Source organism: Orycteropus afer, unplaced genomic scaffold, assembly GCF_000298275.1.
Source record: "Orycteropus afer afer isolate SDZICR_OR568_19922 unplaced genomic scaffold, OryAfe1.0 scaffold00307, whole genome shotgun sequence".
Lineage (NCBI taxonomy): Eukaryota > Metazoa > Chordata > Mammalia > Tubulidentata > Orycteropodidae > Orycteropus > Orycteropus afer.
In genome coordinates this window covers 2,234,630-2,241,749 of record NW_006921894.1, presented here as the reverse complement: position 1 = coordinate 2,241,749, position 7,120 = coordinate 2,234,630, and positions in this window count along the sequence as shown.

The following is a 7,120-nucleotide window of genomic DNA, read 5'->3' as shown; positions in this document are numbered from 1 at the left end:
AAGAACAAAATGACAAAATAAATGAAAAATTAGAAATGATTCTAAATCTACAGATAGAAATACAGAAGATTAATACTAAATTGTCAGAAATAGATAACACATTGGAAGGACAAAGGACTAGAATTGATGCAATGGAAGACAGAATTAATGAGATGAAAGAAAAATACCTGAATAATTCTTTGGAAAGGTATCAATCAGAAAAAAAGATGAAACAAAATGAAGAAAGCCTAAGGTTCATGTGGGATACCATCAAAAAGAATAACCTATGTGTCACTGGTATGCCAGAACAGGAAGAGAAAAATAAGACCACTGAAACAATTGTCAAAGATTTGTTGGAAGAGAACTTCCCTGATACAATGAAAGATGAGAATATATCCATTCAGGAAGTCCAGTGAACTCCAAACAGGATAGACCCCAAAAGAAAAATACTAAGACATATCATCATCAAACTCACCAAAACCAAAGACAAAGAAAGAATCATGAGAACAGCACACGAAAAACAAAAAGTTACCTAAAAGGGGCAACCAATAAGACTAAGTTCGGATTTCTCAACAGAAACCATGCAGGTGAGAAGACAATGGAATGGTATATATAAAACCCTGAAAGAGAAAAATTTCCAACCAAGGATTATGTACCCAGCAAAACTGTCCCTCAAATATGATGGTGAAATTAGGACAATTCCAGATAAGCAGAAATTAAGGGAATTTGTTAAAACCAGACCAACTTTACAAGAGATGCTAAAGGGAGCCCTTTGGACAGAGAAGCAACAACAACCAACAACAACTGACTATTAACACACATAATGGTATAACCCAGAAACCAACCTAGTTATGCAAGTATCCAAAGTAAATAAGCCTACAAGATTGCAAACAGGGAAGCAGAGACAACAACTGACAAATGAGGACTACTACAAACCAAAAAGAGGGAAAAAAAAATCTGTGTCATTACAGAACCTCTAGATGGTAGGGAAGTCAAGACAACTACAAGATAGAATGGACAGTTCTACACTTGGGAAGAAAACTGTAAATCACAGGGTAACCTCAAAGAAAAATTATAAATCTTCACATCAAAATAAAAAGGAAGATAGGCATAAATATTCAGCAAATACTAAAGCAAAAACAATGAAGGGAGTGATAACATGATTCATAAACAAAATGAGCTCAGCATAGAAAATTATATGGAACAAAGAAATCGACACAATGAAAAAGCACATGACAAAAATGACAGCAACAAATTCATATTTGCTGATAATTACATATATGGCAAGGGACTTATCTCTAAGATTGATGGAAAACTCCAACGCCTCAACACCAAGGGAATTAACATTCCAATTGAAAAATGGGCAGAAGACATGAATAGACACTTCACCAAGAAGGATATTCAGGTGGTCAGCTAATACATGAAAAGATCCTCACAATCACTGACCATCAGAGAGATGTAAATCAAAACAACAATGAGATATACCATCTCACCCCAGCACTGATGACAAGGTTCAGTGAGACAGAAAATAACAAATGGTGGTGAAGATGTGGAGGGATTGGGACTCTCATACACTGCTTGTGTGACTGCGAAGTGACACAACCACTGTGGAAAGCAATATGGCGAATCCTTAGAAAGTTGGAATTGGAGATACCATTTGACCCAGAAATCCCATTACTAGATATATATCCTAGAGAGATTAGAGCCAGGATAGGAAAAGATACATGCATGCTCATGTCCATCACAGCACTATTTACAATAGCATAAAGATGGAAACAACCTATGTGCCCATCAGTGGAAGAGTAGATGACCAAACTATGGTACATACACATACCGGAATGCTATGCAGCACTAAAGAATAATTTTGTTGTTGTTGTTGTTGTTTGCCGTCGAGTCTGCAAAACACCGCATATTATGGATGAACTTGGAGGACATTATGCTGAGTGAAATAAGTCAATCACAGAAGGACAAATATAGTATTAGTTCATTGTTGTGGAGGTTCAAGGAAAGGTTTATATATGGAGGGAAACTTTCTTTGTTGGTTGCCAGGGGTGGGAGGGAAGGGGGGGAACACCGCAAAAAAAAATATGCATTGGCCCATGTCACTTTAGTTTTGAGTATTTCACTGTACATAAATTATATTTCAATAAAATGCATTAAAAAAAAAGACTTAAAGCCTTGGAAACTCAGTACAGGTCACTATGAATTGGAATTGATGGCAGTGAGTAACTGTGAGAAAATTAATTTCTATTTATGAAAGCCACCCACTTGTGGTATTTCTGTTATAGCAGCAGTAGACAACAAAGACAATCAGCAAAGTAAAAGCTATCTGCAGCTAACAAAACTTAAAAATGGCCATGGTTAACTTATTCACAATTTTTAAAAAAGTATGAGAATTCATTACAAAGTAATGCAAAGCAAAATAAAGTCAACTAAAATAAACTTTAGACAAAATATCTCTAATCATAACTATTAACAGTATTTTCAAAGAGCTTCAGGTATATCATATAATAATCCTGAGACACAGTGCCACACCAAGAATTTACCAAGATTATCAAGGCTCTGAACATCTGAATATAATAAAACTCCAAAGACAAACTATGTGAATTCCCAATTAAATTTGTTGTCAAGTTAATAATTTAAATATCTTGTTGTCTAATATCATGCAAGATATAAGCAATATTGACACTCACAATTTTTTTTGTGGTTGGTGAAAATATACACAGCAGAACATTCACTAATTCTATAGTTGGCTACATGTGCAATTCAGTGATACTGAGTACATTCTTTGAGGTGTGCAAGTATTCTCACCCTCTTTTTTGGAATTGCTCTTCTTCCATAACACAAACTAACAACTCTCTGAGTTTCCTATCAAATTGTTTGAGTTGCTGTTGTAAATCTTATCCCAAATGTTGTTGTTGTTAGGTGCCATCAAGTCAGCTCTGACTCATAGCAACCTTATGTACAACAAAATGAAACACTGCCTGGTCCTGTGCCAGCTTCACGATCCTTGCTATACCTGAACCGATCATTGCAGCCACTGTGTTAATCCTTCTCATACAGGAACTTCCCCTCTTTCTTTGACCTCCCATTTTACCAAGCATTATTTCCTTCTCCAGGGAACGGTCCCTTCTGACAACATAACCAAAGTAGGTGAGACGAAGTCTAGTCATTCTTGCTTCCAAGAAGCATTCCAGCTGCACTTCTTCCAAGGTAGATTTGTTAGTTCTACTGGCAGTCGATGGTACTTTCAGTATTCTTTGCCAACACTTCAACTCAAAAGCATCAACTCTTCTTTGGTCTTTCTTGTTCATTGCCCAACGTTCATACACATGAGGTGATTGAAAATACCATGGCTTGGGATAGGTGCACTTTAGACTTCAAAGAGACATCTTTGCTCTTCAGCACTTTAAAGAGGGCTTTTGCAGCAGATTTACCCACTGCAATACGTCATCTGATTTCATATTGCTTGGATCCACAATCAAGATAACTGCTGCTTCCATGGGTGTTGATTGTAGACCCAAGCAATATGAAATCTCTGACAACCTCAATCTTTTTTACATTCATTGTGATGTTGCTCATTGGTTCAGTTGTGAGAATTTTCATTTTCTTTATGTAGAGGTGTAATCCACACTGTGGATTGTATTCTTTAATCTTCATCAGTAAGTGCTTCAAGCCATCCTCATTTTCATCAAGCTAGGTTGTGTCATCTGTGTATAGCAGGTTGTTAATGAGTCTTCTTCCAATCCTGATGCCACACTCTTCTTCATGTAGTCCAGCTTCTTGAATTATTTGCTCAGCATATAGATTGAATAAGTATGGTGAAAGGATACAATCCTGATGCACTCCCTTCCTGATTTTAAACCGTGCAGTACTCCGTGTTCTGTTTGAACGACAGCCACCTGCTCCATGCACAGGTTCCTCATGAGCACAATTAAGTGTTCTGGAATTCCCATTCTTTTCAATGTTATCCATAATTTGTTATGATCCATACAACTGAATGCTTTTGCATAGTCAGTAAAGCACAAGTAAACATCTTTCTAGTATTCTTTGCTTTCAGCCAAGATCCATCTGACATTGGCAATGATATCCCTCGATATATGTCCTCTTCTGAATCCAGCTCGCACTTCTGGAAGTTCTCTGTCAATATAATGCTGCAACCATTTTTGAATTATCTTCAGCAAGATTTTACTTGCATGTGATATTAATGATATTGTTTGATAATTTCCACATATGTGGGATCACCATTCTTTGGAATGGATACTCTTTCAGTCAATTGGACAGGTAGCTGTCTTCCAAATTTCTTGGTATAGACTAGTGAGTGCCTTCAGTGTGGCAACCATTTGTTGAAACATCTCAATGGGTATTCCGTCAATTCCTGAAGCCTTCCTCTTTGCCAATTCCGTCAGTCAGCTTCAACTTCTTCCTTCAATACCATTGGTTCTTCATCATATGCCACCTCTAAAATGGATAAACCTCGACCAATTCTTTTTAGTACAATGACTATGTGTATTCCTTCCATCTTCTTTTGATGTTTCCTGCATCATTGAATATGTTGCTCATAGAATCTTTCAATATCACAACTCTAGGCTTGAATTTTTTCTTCAGCTCCTTCAGCTTGAGAAATGCTGAGCATGTTTTTTCCTTTTGGTTTTCTAATTCCAAGTCTTTGCACACTTCATTATAATAATTGACTTTCTCTTTTTGAGCTGCTCTTTGAAATCTTCTGTTCATTCCTTTTATCTTGACATTGCTTCCATTTGCTTTAGTTACTCTCCATTCAAAAGCAAGTTTCCGAGTCTCTTCTGACATCCATTTTGGTCTTTTCTTCCTTTCTTGTCTTTTTAATGGTCTCTTGTTTTCTTCACGGATGATGTACTTGATGTCATCCCACAACTCCTCTGGTTTTTGGTCATTGGTGTTCAATGCATCAAATCTATTTCTTAAATGGTTTCTAAATTCAGGAGGGATATAATCAAGGTCATATTTTGGCTCTTATGGACTTTTTAAAAATTGTCTTCTTCTTCAACTTGAACTTACATATGAGCAATTGATGGTCTGTTCCACCATCAGCTCCTGGCCTTGTTTTGGCTGAAGATACAGGGTTTCTCCATTGCCTCTTTCCACAGATGTAGTTTATCTGATTCCTGTGTGCTCCATCTGGTGAACTCCATATGTATACCCACCATTTGTGTTGTTGAAAAAAGGTATTTGTAATGAATTAGCTGTTGGTCTTGCAAAATTCTATCATGCAATCTCCAGCATCATTTCTATCACCAAGGCCGTACTTTCCAAGTACCAGTGATTCTTCTTTGTTTCCAACTTTTACATTCCAGTGATAATCAACACATCTTGATTGCGTGTTCCGTCCACACTGTAGAAGTAGGTAAAAATCTTCAATTTCCTCATTTTGGGTTTTGGTGGTTGGTGTGTAAATTTGAATAATAGTAATATTAACTGGTCTTCCTTGGAGGCATATGTATATTATCCTATCATTGGCAGCATTGTACTTCAGGACAGATCTTGAAACATTCTTTGTGATGACGAATGCCACGCCATTCCTCTTCAATTTGTCATTCCTGGCAGAGTAGATCATATAGTTGTCTGATTCAAAATGGCCAAAACCAGTCCATTTCAGCTCACTAATGCCTAGCATATCAATCTTTATGCATTGCATTTCATTTTTGACAATTTACTATTTTCCTAGATTCATAATTTGTACATTCCATGATCCAATTATTAATGGATGTTTGCAGCTGTTTCTTCTCATTTTGAGTTGTGCCACATCAGCAAATTGAGGTCCCAAAAGGTTTACTGCATCCACATCATTAAGGTTGATTCGACTCTGAGGAGGCAGTTCTTCCCCAGCAGTATTTTGAGTGCCTTCCAACCTAAGGGGCTCATCTTCCAGCACTATATCGAACAATGTTTCAGAGCTATCCATAAAGTTTTCCAGTAATATACCAGACAGTGTTTCACTGCTGTTCATAAGGTTTTCACTGGCCAGTTCTTTGAGAAGTTGATGGCACCTTCCTTCTCCCAAGTCTTAGTCTGGAAGCTCTGCTATAACCTGTCCACCATGGTTGATCCTACTGGTATTTTAAATACCAGTGACATAGTCTCCAGCCTCACAGAAATATGCAAGACACCACAGTACAACAAACTGACAAATGAGTTTGATGCCGTATAGATAGTTCTTAAAAGAGCATAATACTCAAGGCAGACTTTTTCACTAGTTAAGCTAAACTATTGTTTTTTTTATGAGGACTTCAGGGGATATTTGTGGTTTAAGGTTTTTAGATTACCTTAGAACAATAGTTTTGGGGTTCATCTAGCCTCCATGGATCCAGAAAGTTTAGAGTCCATGAGAATTTGAAATGCTCTTCTGCATTTTCCCCTTTTTGATCAAGGTTCTTCAATAGAACTTTTGATCAAAATGTTCAAAGATTCTATAGCCATAATAGATGGGCACCATCCAGTTCTTATAATCTCATGACAAAGGAGACAGTTGTTCATAGAGGTAAATAGCCACACATTCCACATTCTCCTATTCCTGACACTCCTTCTTCTTGTGTTGTTCTGGCAAATAGAAGTCAGTTGTGCCTTTGATGATCACTTGCAATCTTTTAGGACCCGAGGCATTACAGAAAAACTAGAAAGTAGAACAAAAGCACTAAACACATTATTAAGTCAATTAACTGGGATATCCCATGAAAACCTACACCTTCAAAATGAATTCAATGAAGTGTTTGGTTATGCATAAGCAGCCTCAGTAGCCACTCTTTTTTTTTTTTTGCCATTGTTGTAAATATATCTATTATACAACTCTTGCCAATTCAACTTTTTATAGGTGTACAACTTATTGATGGCTCTGAAAATAATTGGCTTGCAACCCTAACCTTAATTAATGTGATTTTTCCCATCACCGTAAACTGTAATTCAGTACTCCATAAGGAATAATTCCTCCTTTTCCTCTCCTTCCAACCCTTGCTTGTTGTTAGGTGTGGCAGAGTGGGCTCTGACTCCTAGCAACCCCATGTACAACAGAATGAAGTACTGCTCAATCATACACTGTCCCCACAATCCTTGCTATATTTGAGCCTATTGTTGCAGCCACTGTGTTAATCCATTCCATTGAAGA